General features: G+C 37.0%; 1 protein-coding gene across 1 annotated transcript in view; it reads right to left on the bottom strand.

Moving 5' to 3' along the window:
• The window catches only part of LOC114208211 (uncharacterized), a 215,854-nt gene that overhangs the window by 163,682 nt on the left and 29,609 nt on the right, over positions 1–22,563 (bottom strand). The gene's annotated exons all lie outside the window — the stretch shown is intronic.

Below are 22,563 nucleotides of genomic sequence, written 5' to 3'. Positions count from 1 at the left end.
AGATCCAGTTGTACACACTTGTGTAATCCCAATAATGATTGAGAAGGTGAGTATCAGTCAACTTTATTTTGAGAGGCAGTGAGGGTGGGGGCAGGGACTACACACATTTTACTGCAAAGATCTGCCAGAGCACAGAGCAAGTTGGCAGACCACTTGTCTCCCCAAGGTTATATATATGAAACACTATCAAGGACAACCACAAACTACAAAGCCACTGAAGAAAATTTTCCCATTTATGAAATCCTTGCTTCATGCAGTCTATCAAATAAATGAGATTCGAAACTATTTCTTATTATATTTTTCTTTTTTGAGAAAATATAAGACCTCCCTGCTTTCACTTTAAGAAGACTGAAAGTAAATTTGATGAGAGCTTCAAGATTCGGACTAAATGAATATATAAATTAAAAAAAAAACAGATACAAATACCTGTGGACTTAAGACTGTGTTGTAAAAACTTTCTATGTTGATTAAGTTATCTGCTTTTCATTTTTAGGACAGGCAGAGCATTAGAGTCAAAAAAGCACGAGACTAAATAATCCCAGCTCTTATCTCTAGCCCAATAGGCAAATCATTTACAGTTGCTAGGTCTATTTCTTTTAACTGTAAAATGAGATAGTCAAGTCCCAGGTTCCTTTTACATTCTATGAGGATGACTTTTTAAAAAAGTTATGTGAGGGCGCCTGGGTGGCTCAGTCAGTTAAGCATCTGCCTTTGGCTCAGGTCGTGATCCCAGCATCCTGAGATCGAGTCCTGCGTCAGGCTCCCTGCTCAGTGAGGAGTCTGCTTCTCCCTCTCCCTCTGCCCCTGCTCATGCTCTCTCTCTCAAATAAATAAAATCTTTAAAAAATAGACAATAAAAATGTGAAAAAGACTGTCAAAAGAATTATATTCAGAATACATAAACCTCCTAAAAAGCAATAAAAAGGAGAAACAACTCAATGTTTTAACAATAGGCAAGAAACTTGAAAAGACACTTCATTAAAAAGAAAAGACACTCAAATAGCCAATAAGTATATGAAAAGATCTTCATTTTGGGTCATAGGAAATGCAAATTGGAAGAGCAATGTGATAATACTACAGCCAACCAGGATGACTTTGCCAAGCATTGGCAAAGATGTAGAGCAACTGGAACTACTGCTAATGAGAACATAAAGTGTTCTTTTAATACCTCCTTTTAAAACTCTTTGGCAGCATCTGCTAAAGCTGAACAATATAGATGATAGATGACAGATGGATAGATACAGATGTCTTATCTAGATATTACACAGAGAGAGAGAGATTAAAAGAGATATGTCTAGGTAATATTCACAAACTATTCACTAAACTTTAATGATTTTTTCCAAAAGTAGAATTAGGAGGATAGCTTATTTTTTGTCATGGACATTTCTATATTGAGTTTTTATAATGGTATATATCATTTTAACAAATAACATACAGCCATTATTCTTTAAGAAAAATGAATAAAGATATATTGGTAACATGACTAACAACTGGCCTTGGGAAGGATAATCAGTGGGGTTTGGGCAATTCAATATTGGCAAAAAAAAAAAAAAAAAGCCATAGGCAGCATCACTCTGAAATCCTACACCCTTTTTGTCCCATTCTGTTACCTACTGCACTGCTATTAATACCCGATGATACCATGGAGATGTCTACAGCTCATCTCAGTGGAGAATGTGCTCCATGAGCCCATGGTTACCATCAATGCCCCTTGGCTACTCTTTCCCTACTGATACTCACCCTTACTCTTCTCTCAGTCACCTCCCCAGCAGCTGTGATTCTGACTAAATTGTCCAGGCCCTTTGACCACCCACAATTGCTTTGGACAGTATGCCTTTCTCCACTATATAGGCCCTAATACAGATGCCCCTTCTGCACCCCAGGCCAAGCTGAATACATGAAGATTGTTGGCAGCCTAAGTACGTGGTATTTTTCCCCACAACAGAGGGCAGCTATTGACCCCCAAGTGGTAGATATTTGTCAAAGCTGATGTTATTACTTTTAATTATGTAGTGTCTGATTATCCTTCCTATGTGAGGGAAGGAATCTTCCTTTGCACATCTTGGCAGAAGACAAGGCCTCATCTCCCCCTGTGGAAACCAAAAAGTCCTTAGCAGCTACTGGAAGAGCACGTAACCTCAACTCTGCCAGTAGGAGCTTCCATATGAGACTTGGAATCCTGAGGGAGTGATGTAAAGTGCAGAGGCATCCAACTATACATAAGGGTAACTTCTGATCTGAGTGTCCATGGGGGTTGGCAAGTGTTGTCCAGTGTCAGCACCAGTGGGATTCTACCAGACATTTCTGTAGATCAGGAATCCCCATGTAGATCAGGATGCCCATCATCTAATTCCCAGACTTCCTTGGCTCAAGACTATTTTCCAAGCCTGATTCTTCTATAAACTACCCAACATGTTCCTAATACCTACCTTTTCTCTCAAAGCTATCCAGATTTGGTTTCTGTTGTTCACAACTAGGAACCTCAACCCCCTCTCACTACCTTTTTTCCCCTCTCCAGGTGAAACCTGAAGAAAACTAACATTATTTCTCCTTGAACCTACATCACTGAAGGAAGTAAATTCTAGTCATTTGCTCTCCCCACATCACCCATCATCTCTCTGGTATAATGGATTTCTATCACTCCCAGACAGATTCTCCATGCACTGGGTCTGTTTAGTTGAATTTTCTCCCTTGACATCTCTCACTCTCTTCACAAAATCCATTTAAAGAGCAAAAGTCTAGTTTCATTCTTTTGCATGTATCTGTCCAGTTTTAAGTTCATTTCTGGGTTTTCTAATTTGTACAATTGATCTATATGTTTATTTTTGTGCCAGTACCATGCTGTTTTGATCACTACAGCTTTATAATATAACTTGAAGTCTGGAATTACGATGCCTCCAGCTTTGCTTTGCTTTTTCAAGGTTGCTTTGGATATTTGGCATCTTTTTTATTTTATTTTATTCAGGTTCTCATTTTTATTTTATATTTTGCATTTTTTAATCCAATTTACAATAGCATCCCCCCAAAAAAACTTAAACAAACTTAACCAAAGAGGTAAATAACTTGTACACCAAAATCCACAAAACATTAACAGAAATTTCAAGACACAAATAAATGGAAAGTTATACCATGATCATAGATTGGAAGAATTAATAATGTTAAAATATGCATGCTTCCCAAAGTGATCTATAGATTCAGTGCAATCCCTATTAAAAGCTTAATGGCATTTTTTAAAGAAATAGAAAAAAACTATCCTAAAATTCACTTGGAACCACAAAGGACCCTGAATAGCCAGAGCAATTTTGAGCAAGAAAAACAAAGCTGGAAGTATGACACTTATTGATTTCAAATATATTGCAAAGCCACAGTAATCAAAACAGCATGGTATCAGCATAAAAATAGATATACAGACCAATGGAACAAAACAGAAAGCCCAGAAATAAACCCATGCATATATGGTCAATGGATCTTTGACAAGGGTGCCAAGAATACACAATGGGGAAAAAATAGTCTCTTCAATAAATGGTGGTGTGGGGGCACCTGGGTGGCTCAGTCGGTTAAGCGGCTGCCTTCGGCCCAAGTCATGATTCCAGGGTCCCGGGATCAAGCCCCATGTCGGGCTCCCTGCTGAGCAGGGAGCCTGCTTCTCCCTCTCCCCCCTACCTGATGCTCCCCCTGCTTGTTCTCTCTCTCTCTAATAAAAAATTTAAAAAATCTTTAAAAAATGGTGTTGTGGAAATTGGATATTCATATGCAAAAGAATGAAATTGAGCCTTATCTCACAACATATACAAAAATCAACCCAAAATGGATCAAAGATTTAAACATAAAAACTGGAACAATAAACTTCTTAGAAGAAAACATAGGGAAAAATCTTCTAGATATTGTGCTGGACAATAACTTCTTAGGTTAATAAAAGCAAAGATAGACAAATGGGATTACACGAAACTAAAAACTTCTACACAGCAGAAGAAATAATCAACAAAATGAAAAGGCAACCGACATAATGGGAGAAAATATTTGCACACCATATATCTGATAAGGGGTTTAGTATCCAAATTATGTAAGGAATTCCTATCACTCAATAGCAAAAGAAAAAAACAAACAAAAAAAAAAAACAAAAAAAAAACAACCCAGTTAAAACACAGGCAAAGGACCTAAATAAGTATTTCTCCAAAGAAGACATAAACATGACCAATAGGTAGCTGAAAAAAATGCTCAACATCACTAATTAGGGAAATACAAATTGAAACAACAATGAAATATCCCCTCACACCTATTTGGATGGCTATAATCAAAAAACAAAGGACAATTGGTGAGGATGCAGAGAAAAAAGAACTCTTGCACACTGATAGGGGAATGTAAACTGGTATATCCATTGTAGAAAATAATATGGAGTTTCCTCAAAAAATTAAAAATAGAATTATCTTTGGTCCAAAAATTCTATTTTTGAATATATATCCAAAGGAATCAAAATCTGGATCTCAAAGAATTATCTGTACTCCCATGTTCATTGCAGCATTATTCACAATAGCCAAGATGTTAAAATAACCTAAATGTCCATCATCAAAAGGATAAAGAAAATGTGGTGTGTGTATATAAATATGTCTATCTATCCATATCTATCTACACACACACACACACACACACACACACACAAGGGATTACTATTCAGCCTCTAAAAAGAAGGAAATCCTGCCATTTGCAACAACATTGATAGGCTAAGTGAAATAAGCCGGACACAGGAAGACACATGCTGCCTGATCTCACTTAGATGTGAAATCTAAAATAGTCAAATACATAAAAGAAAAGAATAGAATGGTGGTTTCAAGGGACTAGGAGGAGGGAGAAATGGAGAGGTATCCAAAGGGTACATAGTTTCAGTTATGCAAAATAAGTAGGTTCTAGGGACCTACTATGCAACACTAGGCCTTTGATTAACAATACTCTATTGTATAATTTAAAATTTGCTAAAAGGGTAGATCTTATGCTAAGTACTCTTACCACAAAAGGAAAAAAAAAAGGGTGGGAGGAAACTTGTGGATGTGATGGATAAATTTATGGCATTGATAGTGATGATGGTTTCACAAGTGTATACTTATCACCAAATGCATCAATTTGTATTCATTAAAAACCTACAGTTTTTTTCTATGTCGATCATTATTCAGTAAAAGCAGCTTAAAGAAAAGAAAAAGCCTACCAAAAAGAAATAATTGTTAAATGTGACTATATTAAAATCAAGAACTTGTTTTATTAAAAGACAACATAAAAAGAGTTTTTAAAATAAGCCACAAAGAGACAACTTTTAAAATATGCATTATCTACAGAGGAGTATTATCAAGAAACAATAAAAACAGAGGAAAGGAATGGATAAGCATTTCACAAAAGAGGAAACACAAATGGCCTATAAACATGAAAACACATTCAACTTGATTAGTAATCAGGGAAGTGCAAATTATACTTATCAGATTAGCTAAATATGAAGTATTAGCTATGGTGTGGAGCAAAAGTAATTGTCACATGCAGATGGTGAGTATAGAATTGATATAACAATTTGGAAAACAATCCAGCATTATCTTTAGAGCTGAATGGGTACTTAGTCTAATGACCCTAATGATAATTCTTAGGTAATTTCCTGTTATCTAGGAAAACTCTTGTAGATGTGAATAAGGAAACACATACATTGTATACACTACCAAAATGTCCACCAACAGAATAAATAATTGTATATCACACATTGAATATTATGTAGCAGTGAATATGAATAAACTAAAAGTACAAGCATCAACACAGGTAAATCTTCAAAATATGCTGCATAAAAAAGCAAATCACAAAAAAGAAATAATATGACTCCACTTTTCTTTTTAAACCTATTATATCTTAGAGCATTTTTAGATTCTCAGCAAAACTGAACAGAAAATATATAGATTTCCCAAATATTCTCTAATCCCCACATGCCTAGTTTCCCCCATTATCAACATCCTGCACCACAGTGGGACATTTGTTAAAATCAGTGAACGTGAATTGACATACCATTATCACCCAAAGTCCATACTGGGTTTGACAAATATATACACATATCTACCTTTATAGTATCATACAGAATAGTTTGACTGCAATAAAAATCCCCTGTGCTCTGCTTATCCATCCCTTCCTCCCACCTAATCCCTGGAAACACTGATCTTTTTACTATCTCCACGGTTTTATTTTTTCCAAAGCATCACATAGTTGGAATCATACAATATGTAGCATTTCAGATTGGCTTCTTTCAGTTAGTATTAGGCATTTAAGATTTCTCCATGTCTTTTCATGGTTTGATAGCTCACTTCCTTTTAGCAATGCATAATATCCCATTGTCTGTACCATAGTTTATTCATTCACCTACTGAAGGACATGGTTGTTGCTCCTAAGTTTTGGAAATTATGAATAGAGCTGATATAAACAACCGTGTGCAGGTTTTCACGTGAACATAAGTTTTCAGCTCCCTTGGGTAAATACCAAGAAGCACAATTCCTGGATCATATGGTAAGAGTAAGTTTAGTTTTATAAGAAACTGCTAAACTGTCTTCCAAAGTAGCTGTATAATTCTGCATTCTCACCAGCAATGAATGAGAGTTTCTGTTACTCCTCATCCTCACTAGCATTTGGTGCTGTCAGTGTTTGGGATTTTTAACATTCTAATAGTACCTCATTGTTGTTATATATATGTATATATATATATATATATATATATATATGTATGTATATGTATATGTATATGAATGAATGTAAAGAAAGCACACAGAAAAGATGTTTTCTCACTCAGCAATCCAGTTTTCCCTGATATGTGTGAAAGGAAACCATGAACATGTTTCTACCACTCTACCTCAAACTCTAAATCACAAAATAAGTCCATAAAAAAGTACAGGTAATTGCAGAAGCCTAGCGATCACCTAAAAAAGATTATAGAAGTTGACATTTCAATATCACCAATTTTATAGATAAGGACAACTAAACTCCAAAACGTTTAAGAGACTTTTCCAAGGTCACTGAGAAGGTGGTAGACTTGGGATTAAGAGTGGGGGCTCTGGACTTCAGGGGACGATGGTGGAGTAGGAGGATCCGAAGCCCAATTTGTCCTATGGATACAACCAGATAATACCAACATCAGTGTAAATAACACAGAAAACTGACAGAGCTGTGTAAATAGCCCAGAAAATGACTCCACAGCTCAATGTAGAGAAGAGGCCATATCAAAGAAGGTGGGAGGGGTGGAGACTTAGTTGATAGCCAGATGGACCCATGAGACTGGGACTGTCCAGGGGACAGAGGGAGTCCACAGGCAGAGAGAGAGGAAAGAAACAGACCCTCACACCAAGCACCCTAGGCATGAGAAACTCCCATGGAAAAGATAAATCCCCATAACATTTGACTATGAGAATCAGAGGAGCATAGTTTTGTGAGTTCTTATAATCAGTGGGGCTTAACACCTGGAACATTCAAAATCAGCAGTCTCAGGGAAAGCCAGAAGAGTGATAGGAAAGTGAGTCCCCACCCTTAAAGGGACAGTACAACAAACAGCCCCATGGAGATACAGCATAGAAGCAGCAATTTTGAAAAATGCCTAGAGTATACTATTCTCAGACCATGTGCTGGAGGGGTAGGGATCATTGGGAGACTTCTCCAGGAACACGGGAGCTGGTGGGTGCCATTTCTCTCCCTCACCCCCAGCCTAGACACAGTGCAGTGCCAACCCTCTCCATTTAACTTGCTAACAGCCCACCCCACCCCTGCATTCTCCTGCAGACATGCCCCCTCCAGCCAGGCCTCAGCTCCAACAACCCTCCTTCAGCAGACCTGTGTGGACCTTGCTGGCACCATATGTCCCACTCCCAGACTATCCTGCAGACTTGTCTCATCTAGCCCTGCAGCAGGAGTTTTCTAAAGCAGCTCCAGGCATCTTGCTATAGCAGACCAGCATAATCCAATCTTGTGTTCTCCTCTAAACCTGATCGCTCCAATAAGCCCTTGGCCAATGACCATCCAATGCATTTCCACAAGCCTGGCAGCACCACTCCAAAGTGACCCCTACCCTGGGAAGAAGGGAAGATAACCACACATATGAATCTGACTACAGCCCCAGCAGTGAGCTAGGGCCAGTCTTTTCAAGTGCACATGAAACATCACCCAGAACAGATCATGTTAGGCCACAAAACAAGTCTCAACAAATTCTAAAAGATTGAAGTAATACCATGCAACTTTTCTGACCATGATGCTATGAAACTAGAAATCAGCCACAAGAAAAAATCTAGAAAGAACACAAATACATGGAGGTTAAATTACATGCTACTAAACGACAAATGAGTCAGCCAAGAAATCAAAGAGGAAATCAAAAAATACATGGAGACAAGTAAAAATGAAAACACAAAGGTCCAAAAACTTTGAAATACAGCAAAATATGTTCTAAGGGGGAAGTGTATAGCAATACAAACCTACCTCAAGAGCAAGGAAAATTTCAAACAGCCAGACCTTACACTTAAAAGAGCTAGAAAAAGAAGAACTAAGAAAACCCAAAATCAGTAGAAGGAAGGAAATAATAAAGAGTAGAGCAAAAATAAATGAAATAGAAACTAACAGAACAAAAGAACAGATCAATGAAACCAGGTGCTTGTTCTTTGTAAATATCAACAAAATTGACAAACTTTAAGCAGATTCGTCAAAAAGAGAGAGAGATTCAACAGTCTTACACAATTCACAGACCTGTACCTCTGAAACAAATAATACATTATATGTTAAAGAAAAAGAAGAAGAAGAAAATAGCAGAAAGGGAAGAATGAAGAGGGAGAAATCAGAGGGGGAGACGAACCAGGAGAAACTATGGACTCTGAGAAACAAACTGAGGGTTCTAGAGGGGAGGGGGGTGGGGGGATGGGTTAGCTTGGTGATGGGTATTAAAGAGGGCACATTCTGCATGGAGCACTGGGTGTTATATGCAAACAGTGAATCATGGAACACTACATCAAAAACTAATGATGTAATGTATGGTGATTAACACAACATAATAAAAAAATAATAATAATAAAAAAATTGCAAGTCCAAAAAAAAAAAGAGAGAGAGAGAAATTCAAATAAACAAGATCAGAAACAAAAGAGGAGAAACAACCACCACAGAAAGACAAAGGATTAAAACAGAACACTATGAGAAATTATATGCCAAAAAAATGGACAACATAGAAGAAATAGATAAAATTCTAGAAAAATATAATCTCCCAAAACTGGAGCAGGAAGAAATAGAAAATTTGAACAGATAATTTCATTACCAGCAATGAAATTGAATCAGTAATCAAAGAACTCCCAATAAACAAATGTGGCAGACCAGATGGCTTCATAGGGGAATTCTACCACACATGTAAAGAAAAGTTAATACCTAGTCTTCTCAAATTATTCCAATAAATAAATAAATAAATAAATAAATAAATAAATAAATAAAAGAGGAAGGAGAGCTTCTAAAGCTTCATTGTTATAGGCCAGCATTACCCTAATAATAAAACCAGATAAAGACACAGGAAAAAAAAAAAAGGAACTATAGGTCAGTATCTCTGACGAACATAGAAGCAAAATTACGCAACAAAATAGTAACAAACAAATCTAACAATACATTAACAAAAATCATTCACCACAATCAAGTGGGATTTATTCCTGGGTTGCAAGGGTGGTTCAATATTCACAAAGCAATCAACATGATACCTCATGTCAACAAGAGAAACAATAAAACAATATGATCATTTCAATATATGCAGAAAAAGCATTTGATAAAGTACAACATCCATTCATGATAAAAATCTCCAACAAAGTAGAGGTTTAGGGGGAAGGTTTAGGGGCACATACCTCAACATAATAAAGGCCACATATGAAAAACCCACAGCTAACATCATACTCAATGGTGAAAAACTGAGAGCTTTTCCCCGAAGAGAATAGTAAGACAAGGATGTCCATTCTCATGGCTTTTATTCAACATAGTACTGGAAATCCTAGCCACAGAAATCAGACGAGAAAAAGAAATAAAAGGCATCCAAACTGGTAAGAAAGAAGTAAAACTTCACCTATTTCCAGATGACATGATACTATATACAGAGAGAAAACCCCAAAGACTCCACCAAAAAAAATTCTAGAACTGAAAAATGAGTTCAATAAGGTTGCAGGACAAAAAATCAATATACAGATATCTGTTGCATTTCCATACACTAATAATGAAGTAGCAGAAAGAGAAATTAAGAAAACACCATCATTTATAATTACACAAAAAATAATAGAATACCTAGGAATAAACTTAACCAAGGAGGTAAAAAACCTGTATTTTGAAAACTATAAAACATTGATGAAAGAAATTGAAGATGACACAAACAAATGGAAAAATATTCTGTGCTCATGGACTGGGAGAACAAATATTATTAAAATGACCATACTACCCAAAGCGATCTACAGATTTAATGTAATCTCTATCAAAATACCAACAACATTTTTCACAGAACCAGAACAACTATCCTAAAATTTGTATGGAACTTCAAAAGACCATGAAGAGCCAAAGCAATCTTGAAAAAGAACAGAGCTAGAGGTATCACGATCCCAGATCTAAAGATATATTACAAAGCTGTAACAACAAAAATTAATATGGTATTAGCACAAAAATACATATAGATCAATAGAACAAAATGGAGCCCAGAAATAAACCCATGTTTATATGGTCAATTAATCTTCAACAAAGGAGGCAAGATTATGCAATGGAGAAAAAATGTATCTTCAGCAAATCGGGGGAAAACAGGACAATAACATGCAAAATAATGGAACTGGACCACATGCTTATATTACACACAGAAATAAACTCAAAAAGGATTAAGGATCTAAATATGAGACATGAAATCACAAAAATCCTAGAAGAGAGCACAGGTGGTAACTTCTCTGAATCAGCCATAGCAACATTTTTCTAGATAAGTTTCCTGAGGCAATGGAGACAAAAGCAAAAATAAATTATTGGGACTACATCAAAATTAAAAGCTCTACACAACAAAGAAGACATTCAACAAAACTAAAACACAATAAGAGATGATATTTGCAAATGACATATCTGAGAAAGTGTTGGTATCCAGAATATATAAAGAACTTATACAACTCAACACCAAAAATAATAATCCAACTAAAAATGGGCAGAAGACATGAACAGACATTTTTCCAAAGAAGGCATGTAGATGGCCAAAGACACATAAAAAATGCTCAGCATCACTAACCATTATGGAAATGCAAATCAAAATTACAATGAGATATCACATCACACCTGTCAGAATAACTAAAATCAAAAACACAAGGAACCAGAAGTGTTGGGAGGATGTGAAGGAAAAGGAACCCTCTTGCACTGTTGGTGGGAATGCAAACTGGGGCAGCCACTGTGGAAAACAGTACGGAGCTTCCTCAAAAAAAATTTTTAAAAATTACATGATCCAGGGCACCTGGGTGGCTCAGTCATTAAGCATCTGCCTTCGGCTCAGGTCATGATCCCAGGGTCCTGGGATCGAGCCCCATATCGGGCTCCCTGCTCAGCGGGGAGCCTGCTTCTCCCTCTCCCACTCCCCCTGCTTGTGTTCCTGCTCTCACTATCTTTCTCTCTGTCAAATAAATAAATAAAATCTTTAAAAAAAAAATTACATGATCCATTAATTCTACTAATGGGTATTTACCCAAAGAATACAAAAACACTAATTCAAAAAGATATATGCACCCCTATGTTTGTTGCAGAATTATTTATAATAGCCAAATTATGGAAGCAGCCCAAGTGTCCATGTAATGTAACACTGTATGTTGACTATACCGGAATTAAAATAAAAAATAAAATTAAAAAGTCAGGGCTCTGATTAAATCCTAACATCATACTTGAGCTTGAGTTATTGAACAGACCAACCCTGAAAATGTGCGGACTCGATAATTTATTTGGATATTATCTATACCCTAATATCCACATCTTTTAAACTGCAGCAAGATGAGTTTCAAGAACACCAGGCCTGGAATCAGAAGCACGTGGCAGTAAGCCTTGACCTAACCCTCATCTATGTGCTTTGGAGCAAGTCACTTAACCTCTCTGAACTTCAATTTCCTCACCTTTAAAATGTGAAAATTATTATTTAGTTTTTGTTTTAAATAAAATTAATCTCTAAGGCACTCTGCTAATCACTTATGTATGCCCTAAGTCCCTTTTAATAAGAACCCACTAAAATAAGCTAGGTAAAAATGTTTTGTAAACTATTAAACATTATATGAACAAAAATAATTGAAACAAAGTTGAGGGTTGACTCACACTTTTTACTTTACCTGGCAAGAATCCCCATGGTGCCTTTGTATTGATAAGTACATATTAGTTAATTATTGGCTGATTAATTCTCTGACTAAAATGAAAATTCTGAATCAGGAAAATTTGAAGTAACATTTTTACAGGGGAGGGCATGGAATAGAAACTAGGATGACCAGTATCTAGAATATGACTCCAATGGCTGTGTCATTCTACATGACATCATTAGTATTCAAATGACATTAAAAGAAGGGGATTAATTTTATAAAAGGGTGAAAAACATTTCACTCCATGCACATATAACACTGTTTGAAGTCTGAAGATAACTTCTGAAAGTTCTTCAATTTTGAGTATTGCAATAAAGAAAATGTCAAGCCAAGGCATTTTCTAAGAAAGAATTTAATTATTAAATCTTCTGTTTAAAATGCTTGCAAAGGATGACCCAATTCTTTTGAGTGTCCCAGCCATTGCTGTTACAAGTAAGATAACATTACCAAAAAATAAAAATAAAAAAGAAGAAGAAAGAAAGAAAAAAGAAACATCTGATAAATGTCAAAGAAATCACTAAAAATTAAATCAATATTTCTAGTTGATCTTCTCCCTATCTTGAGCAGGAAGGTTGGGGGAACAGAAGCAAAGACTACAATTTTGAGTTGCCTGGGATTTGGGACTTTTGCAGTAAAAAGCATAAAATATTACTCTACAGGAACTTCCTCTAAGATGGGAAAATATGAAAGGAGATAAAATGACATAGGAAGTTAAACTGCCATTAATTTTTAGTCCTGGGACTTGCTCTTGGCAGAGAGATCAAGTTATCCTCAGTAGCCATTTGTCCTCCTCTAATTGTCATAGAACTAGATGTAACCATGTGACTAAATTTTTGTCAATGATATGTGAGTAGAAATGAATACAACATCCATGGTATGACCTTAAGAGAAAGGAGTATGCTCTTTCTCCCCTTCCCTCTGCTGGAAATGGAGATATGGTGATGAACCATCTTGGACCATATCCTACAGAGAGTGGGACCAACAAAGTGGAAGGAGATGAGATCTTTGCTACTTTTAAAGCAGGGCAGCCATGCCAACTCAAATCAAAAAATAAACGAGGATTTTTTTCTGCTGCTATAATTTATTGTCAGCGTCACAGCAGCCAAGCCCATAATTCATTCTTCTGGCCTATCTCTGTTCACTTCTGAGATAAATAGGATAATAATAGACTATTATTATATATCACTATATTTACTATATTTAAACATTGAAAAAACCACCAAGTACTATCTTGATGTGTGAAATTGCCACCTACTCAAGACAAAGCAACAGTCATTAATGACCTACAAAGGCAGAGCTACTTAAGACAGCAACATTTAGCATACAAAGGTAGAAAGCAAATATGATTATTCAAGTTATCCCAATTAAAAAAAGTTAAGGAGCAAGATTTGTTTAATGGTGACACCTGTTTTGAAAGAGGATATGTTACAGTAGTTTGCTTGCTAAATTTCAAAAATTGATCACAAATACAAAAATCGTCTCTGAGACAAAGAGAAGGGTTTCAGAAAGTCAAAAAAGTAGACTGGCCCATCAAGGTATCATTAAATAATAACATCAGTGGTGTTATAAAATATGGAACATAGATCTAAATATGAAGTTTAAATTTGCCAATTGCTTTGCAACTGAAATATCTTGAGATAAAATAGTCTATACACACATGCATGACAGTCATTTCACAGATAAATCCACTCCTATTACTGCCTCAGCCAGAATTTGGTACAAGGCAGCTGGCTAGAGCTATTCTCACCAAGGTTTTGCCAAGCCCCTTCAACAGCAATCCCAGACTCAGCCAGACTGGCTCCATCTGTTGCATTTGCCTAAATAATGGCACTGAGATGTTGTCTCCTTTGAACAGTCTAATGAATAACTGACAGTGGTCTAGCCTTGTTATTGAATCACCTATTTAAGCTCAAAGGATTTAATCAGGTCATAGTCATGTGACAGAAGGTAGAGAGAGAGAAAAGGAAAACTAGCATTTATTAAGTAACATTTCTGTACCAAGCACTGTTTCAGGCTTTGTGTATGTGAAATATATATCCATATACATGTGTTTGTATATGTATATATAAAGCATATAAGATATGTATACAGAGTAAAGAACTATAATTAAACAACACTCATGGACACACTACCTAAAATAAAAAAGAAGGCATTGTAAGTATCCCAGAACCCTCCTGTACTCCCCTTCCAATTATCTCCCCATCCTTCCCTGCCAGAGAGAACAGTTATATATTAATCATATCCTTGCTTTACTGTATACACTACATGTATATCTATTGATAAATAAAATACTGTATAATTTTTATTAAAGTATAATTAACTTTCAATATCCTGTTAGTTTTAGGTGTACATCATAGTGATTCCACATTTTTGTACATTATGAAATGATCCCCACCATAAGTGCAGTTACCATCTGTCACCATGTAGTATTACAATTTTATTGCATATTCCCTATACAACTTATTCATTTTATAACTGTAAGTTTATACCTTTTAATCCCCTTCACCTATTTCACTACCCACAACTGCTCTCCACTCTGGTAACCAACAGTTTGTTTCCTACATCTATGACTCTGTTCCTGTTCTGTTTTGTGTTTTAGATTCCACATATAAGTGAAATCATATGGCATTTGTCTTTCTCTGAATGATTTATTTCACCTAGCATAGTACCCTCTAGGTTCATCCATGTTGTCACAAATGGCAAGATTTTGTTCTTTTTTTCTGGCTGAGTAATACTCCAGAGTGGTGTGTGTGTGTGTGTGTGTGTGTGTGTGTGTGTGTGTACACACACATCTTTTTTATCCATTCATCTATGGATGGGCCCTTAGGCTGCTTCCATATCTTGGCTATTAAAAATAATGCTGCAATGAACATAGGGGTGCATATATCTCTTCAAATGATGTTTTTATTTTCTTTGTATAAATATCCAGATGTGGAACTGATGGATTATATGGTAGTTCTGTTTTTAATTTTTTGAGGAAACTCCATACTGTTTTCCATAGTGGTTGCTCCAACTTACATTCCCACCAATGGTGTACAAGGGCTCCCTTTTCTCCCCAGAAATAAACCCATGTACATATGGTCAATTAATCTATGACAAAGGGAAAAGACAATCTCCTCAATAAACAGTATTGGGAAAACTGACAACTACATGCAAAAGAATGAAACTAGACTATGATCTTATACCATACACAACAATAAATTCAAAATGGATTAAAGGCTTGAATGTAAAACCATAAAACTACTAGAAGAAAATAAACATCAGCCTTAGCAATTTTTTTTTTTTTGGACTAGTCTCATCACACTCGGTCAACAAAAGCTAAAATAAACAAATGGAATTACATCAAACTAAAAAAGCTTTTACACAGCAAAAGAAACAAGCAACAGGGGGCGTCTGGGGTGGCTCAGATGGTTAAGCGTCTGCCTTCGGCTCAGGTCATGATTCCAGAGTCCTGGGATCGAGCCCCACATCTGCTTCTCCCTCTCCCTCTGCTGTTCCCCCTGCTTGTGCTCTCTTGCTCTCTCTGTCAAATAAATAAATAAAATCTTAAAAAAAAAAGCAAAAAGCAACAAAATGAGAAAAGAACTTGCTGAACGAAAGAAGATATTTGCAAATCATACATCTGATAAGGGATTAATATCCAAAATATATAAAGAACTTACACAACTTAATATCAAAAGAACAACCAACTTAAAAAATGGGCAGAGGACTTGAGTAAATATTTTTCCAGAAAAAAAAAAAATCTGTATAAATGTTTTGCCTACTTTAATCAATATCAGCTTTGAGATTTATCCATGTAGCTGTGGATATGGCCATATTCATGATTATATGCAATGCTACTATGGACACCATTGTTTATGCCTCCTGGTACACATGCTCGTATAGAGTATACATCTAGAAATTAAAAACCTGGGTCATAGAGCATGCATTTGTTCCACTTCATTAGATAATGCCCGTTTCTTCCAAAGCATTAGTCTACAGTGCTATCAGCAGAATGTGAGTGTTACTGTTGCCTTCAAAAGTCATCCCACTTGAAATGGTTGGACTCTTTAGCTCATATGATAAGGACAAAATGGCAGGCATACAACTTCATTATATTTCATATCCTTTGTTATTAGCAAAACTAAACATCTTTTCATATGATTATTTGTGTTTTCTCCTCTGTGAAATGTCTGTACATGTCTCTTGCAAGGGTTTTTCTTGCAAATATATATTCTAAATATCCTTTGATGGTTTTATGTGTTGTACATACCTTTTCCCATTGTAGGAATTGCTTTTTATTCAGTTTATGGTAATTTTTAAAGATTTTATCTATGTATTTATTTAGAGAGAGAGTGCACGAGCAGGGGGAGCAGCAGAGGGAAAGGGAGATGAAAAATCTCAAGCAGGCTCTGGGCTGAGTGTGGAACCCAATGAGGGGTTCTATCTCATGACCTTGAGATCATGACCTGAGCAGAAATCGAGTCGGATGCTTAATCGACTGAGCCACCCTGGTGTCTCTGTTTATGGTATATTTTGATAAACGGATACCCCTAGTTTTAACATAACTAAATTTATCAATGATTTCCTTTTTAGACTGCATTTTTATATGCTTTGTTAAGAAATTCCTCCTACCCTGAAGTCCTACAGATATTCTCCTTATATGGCCTTCTAAGAGTTGTACCATCTTGCCTTTTATATTTTAGTTTTGCTCTACTTGAAAGTTGTTATTGTGTATTGTAAGATGCAATCGAAACTTTTTGTAGAGATAACCAATTTTCCAAATATTATGAGTAATTTCTTCAGTGTTCTGCATATATTGAATTTCCATAGATGATAGGTCTGCTTCTGGCCTTTCTACTCCCCTGCCATCTTCTCCCCACACCCATTCATTAGTTTGTCTATCCTTGTGTCTACACTACACCATCTTAACGGCCATACTTATAAATAAAACACCATACCTAGTAGGGCAAGTAGCCCTGCCTTGGTTCTTTAGAGGTGTCTTGCTCTTCTTGGACCTTTGCTATTTCACATAAATTTTAGAATTCCTATTAGGGTTAGGACTGGAATTGTACTGACTTTAAAGATCAATTTGATCTTGATATCACTGTCTTTATCATCACCAGGACATTTTCAAGTCATCTTGAAACATAGTTACCATGTATATTTCCAGGTTCATGTTTACTTCCTTCTAGGTTAAGATAGAGCATTTTCTTTGTATCTCTGTAGGATGTCTCCAGAAGTTTTGTACAACCCAGAATTATTCATTTCTGTAGCTTTGGAATAGTGAGAGGTTTTTGTTTTATTTTATTTTTTTGTGCCGTATCTGGTGTTTCTGTTAGGTATATAACCACAACAGAAAAAGGTAGTTACTATTAATCAGCATTTTATGAACAAAAACAATGAGAATCAGAAAGGAAAGGGAAATGATTATTGAACCTGTGTTCTGTTCTAGGCATTCAACCAGGAACACTACATTATCTCACTTTACACGTATTAATCCTCCTTAACCACTGTAAAGGGGACTATTTTTCTCATTTTATAGTCTAAAAAACTGAGGCTCATATAGCTGAGCAAATTTTCAGTAGGATCAAAAAACGGAAGGGAAGGATAGGAAAAAGAGAAGGAGTTAAAGGTGGGGAGAGGCAGGAGAAGATGAAGGAAGGCAAGTGAGAGAAAGAAAGGGGAAAGCACAGCAAAAGCCAAGAGCAGCACAAGAGAAAGCAGCTCAGCTCCCCATAACCCCTGGGCCTTACTCCTCAGCACCCACCTCCCTAGGGCATAAGAAACAGGAATTCCTCTTAATGCCTCTGCAACCTCCTATTCCCTGCGACTTTCACTAATTTTACCAAAACACATGCCTTCTTAAAATACTATCCATTTGAAAGTTTGAAATCATTTTCAAATAGAAAGTTAAAAACACGGTCACTTTTAGCAATTTCTTTGCAAGGAACCGTCAGCCCCCTGAAACTTGTCAGTCCCTCTAATTGTAAGCAGGGCTGGCCCTCCTTGCCTTCTGCCCATGACCACAGGTGGTCCCCTGGTTGCCACAGAAATAACTGTGGCATCCTGCCTGGACGTGACTTTTCTGGGCACTTCCACAGGGACCCTTTAATTTTCCCTCCATATTCTCATTCTCCCCTATCCAAACAAGCTCCTCTGTGTCTCAAACCCAGAAGGCTCTCTTATCTGACAGGGAAGTAATCATGTAAATCAGTCTGTGATAGCCTTAACGCAGGTCTTCTTTAAAACAACATTCAAGGGCCACCTGGGTGGCTCCGTTGTTTAAGGGACTGCCTTCGGCTCAGGTCATGATCCTGGAGTCCTCGGATCGAGTGCCACATCGGGCTCCCTGCTCAGCGGGCAGTCTGCTTTTCCCTCTGACCCTCCCCCCTCTCATTCTCTCTCTCAAATAAATAAATAAAATCTTAAAAAAAAAACAAAATAAAATAAAACAACATTCAGGGAAAAGACTAATAGAAAAATAACAGGACGTAAAGGAACCAAGAAATATTGTGAGCAAACTGGTCTTTTGCCATGCCCAAATCATAGCACATCTATCGCTGTCTACTCTCCCTTCTCCAAAAGCCTGTCTTGCTAGAATGATAAACAGATGTAAGGCAGAAGAAAGCAACAGAGAATTGTTAGCATGATAGCACAAAAATTGAGCAACCTTAGCAGACCTCAGTAAATCCACAAAGGCAGACAAAGGCACTGTCAAACATAATAAAGCGCTAGGGTCGTGTGCTGAGGGACAGTTTGTGTTAGCAGATGAACAGCTTATTTCCCTTGTATGTTACCTTGAAGTTGGAGCAGGAAACTGTCTCTCTCTTTGTTCTCCCCTTCTACCTGTCACATCTGAAGCACCCTCATCCCAGATGTGCCAGGGAAAAACCAAGATGAACTGAACAACTGATGGCTCCAACCAAAGCTTGAGAGGATGAAGAAGCAGAACTGTATGAGTGTGTGTGCATACAGGGCAGGGTGGGGCAGGTGGATGAAAACACCCAGGGCTCCTGGTGGTGGCGGGGAGGAGAAAGCACACCCCACCTGTGGTGGGAACAGCTATGTAGCTAGGAAAGAAACAAAAGAACTGTCTCACACCATTCCCTGCTTCTCCCCGATGTGCCTGATTATTTAATAGTGAGCGTTTTCAATAATGAACGAAATTTTTTCACCCTTCTGAACATTAAAGGCATAGCTAAGGGGTTACATAAACAAACATTTCCTTTGTAGATTACATAAGCAAATCACCATTGCTTCGTGGTGCTACAAAGAGGAAAGAGTTCATCTCACTGTTTTGGTTTCATAAGATAAGGCTGGAAATAATTTTCTACTTATTTTCTCTCAATTTTTTTCTACCACTTTCAGATCAATAAAATGAATGATGATGGCTCACAAATTTCCTAAAGGAGTTTACATCAGGTGATATCTTAGAAATGATCTCATTCTAAAGAAATGAACCTTCACCTTTGTGCTTCACCTGCTCACCAGATTCATGTTGGCTCATCATTCAATCATTCATTCAACTGATAATCTGCTGTGCATCCTGCTCTGTGCTAGGGTCATGTCCAAAGTCTCTATTTGTTCAGTGCTTCAGAAACTGGCACAGCCTGATATTTGTTAAAATGAACTTTAGAAAAAAAGGAATACAAGCTGAGTTCTGTGTGCTATTATTGCTTCACTACAGATTTCCTCTTACGGTCTAAACTAAAACTGATAAAAATGAATTCTATAATTTTGTAGTGTTTATTCTACCTTGTATCATTTCCCATTCCCAGCTCTCTATTGTTCTTGTAAATCTTCTATTATTATTATTAAAGAGAAAAATCCTACTGATATCTCATATCACATCCAAAAAGTTATTTACCCACCCCTTTCATTCTAGGGGCCCTCCCGGTTATTCATGTGATTAAGAATGTCCTAGGGGTTCTCCTCTGCCTTATGAAAGCAACTCAGTAGCAACAACTAAACTCTCATTTTGAATTCTGAAAGTTGAATTGAAAGCAACATTAGATGGTAACTCATGGAAATAAGAACATTAAGAGCAGTATTTCTAAGCAACTATATAGAATTTTAAAAAAATACAGAAAACAACTCTGCCTACACTAATAAGTCAATCTGTTATATAAGGATACGGATATACTCATAGGATCAAGGCAAAAGTTGAAGAACCAGTCTCAGAAAAAAATCAGAAGCTAGGCAGCTTAAGAGTCATGGCAGCAGGAAAGAACCAACAGTCACCTGCTAGGATGAATCAACTCCAGCTACCCTTAGACCTTTTTGCCTCTGCCCATAATTCATGTTTGGGGTTGGGGTTGGGTAGTGGGGAATATCCAACTGCTTCAGCCGAGTACCTTAAGTAATGTTCACCAGACTGATTCCAATGTGGCACAGGCAGAGTAGTCCTTCGCTGCAGCTGCTGTAACAAATCACCACAAATGGGGTGGGTTAACACAACATAAATCCATTCTCTCACAGTTCTGGAGGCCAGAAGTCCAACATCAGTTTCAATGGGCTGAAAGCAAGATCTAAGCGGAGTCACACTCTCGCTGGAGAGAATCGGTCCCTGCTTCTCCCAGTTTCTGATGGCTTGCCAGGCATTCCTGGGTTCATAATCACCACACTTCAATCTCTGCTTCCACTGTCACAGCACCTTCTCTTTTAAAATCTTCCCTTGCCTCCTTCTTATAAGGGTATATGTGACTGCATTTAGGATAACCCAGGCTAAACTGCCATCTCAAGATTCTTAATTTATTCCCATGAGCAAAGGAGGTACCACAGTTTATCCACTGTCCTATTGAAGCACATCTTGAGTGTTCCCAGTTTTTGGCTATTCTAGTCTTTTGATGCCAATAGCCACACTCTTCCCCCGTGGTAGGTTAAAAGATGTCCCTCCAAAGATATCCAGGTTCTAATTTCTGGATCTTGTGAATGTTACCTTACGGCAAAAAAAGCATTTCTTGCTTCACTTTCTCTATTACTACAATTTTAGTCTTTGGTTTTACCCATATGCAAAGTATCTGGGTAGCCAGCACTTACCCACTGATTTTCGGCAGAAGGCTTTGCTGCCCATCATTCCACATTCAAAGGTATTTATTGCCTACTATATGCCTGTTCTAGACAATAAGGACAGACTAGTAAACAAAACAGACAGGCTTATCTTTCATCCAAGATGTTCTGAAAAATAGATGCTTCTTGCTTCCCACATTATTGCTACTTTCAGAACCTTCCCTACCTGTCCTATGTCTGCACTCTCTTTCCCAGCTAAATTCCTGCCTGCATAAATCCCCATCACTGTGGAAAGGTGGACTGGATTTAAACTCTTTTTAGCACAGATTTGGAGGTTTGCAATCTACACTGTTCTAGTAGAGATTCCTGATTTAAGTGATCAAATTTCACTACATGGATAAAGCAGTCTTTCCCTAATTTACAGCATGGTAGTAATCCCCGTGATTTAGTCATTTCTCCATCTCCACATAGTTAGGGTTGGCGATGCTTAAAATGGAATACAGATTTAGAGTGAGGGAAGGGAGAATTTTACAAGATAGCTAATCCTTGCTATTTTGCCATCAACAATAGTGCCAGGTAATAGAAACACATAATTTCTCTCATTTGTTAAGACTTAGGACATTTTGATTTACACTTCCACGTAAAAGACAACACACATCTTTGAAGAGGGACTACTGTTAAAATCAAATTACCAATAGTTTGGTACCACTTTAAACTGACAAAAAAAAAAAAAATGGAAACAGCCCAACTGTTCATCTGCAGTAGATGCATGAATAAATTGTGGATTTATGCAATAGAATACTATACAGCAATGAGAATGAGCAAACTGTAAGCATGCTCCACAATATGGATCAATTTCACACACAAAATGTTGAGCAATAGAAGTCAGAGCGAAAAAGAGAATATATTGTAATGATTCCCTTTACGTAAAGTTCAAATATCGACAGAACTCATCTACAGTATTAGAAGTCAGGATAGTAGCTACCCACGGTCGGGACGGGGATGATAGCTATAAGGGTATGAGGGAAGTTTCAGGGCTGCTGATTATATTCTGTTTCTTGACCCTGGAGCTGGTTACACAGATTTGGTCTTTTCCTGAAAAATCATTCATATGTAAACTTAAAACATGTATTTTCCCACAAGCGTTTTATATGTCAAAATTTATAAAAATAAAACCGTCATTTTAAATAACCTAAACCAAAATTTTCTA

This window comes from Eumetopias jubatus, unplaced genomic scaffold (assembly GCF_037043125.1).
Source record: "Eumetopias jubatus isolate StellerSeaLion01/CBP00866 unplaced genomic scaffold, mEumJub1_p1.0 scaffold_2, whole genome shotgun sequence".
NCBI classification, from domain to species: Eukaryota; Metazoa; Chordata; class Mammalia; order Carnivora; family Otariidae; genus Eumetopias; species Eumetopias jubatus.
Note: the sequence above shows the minus strand (reverse complement) of the source record. Positions and strands in the feature narration are given on the sequence as shown.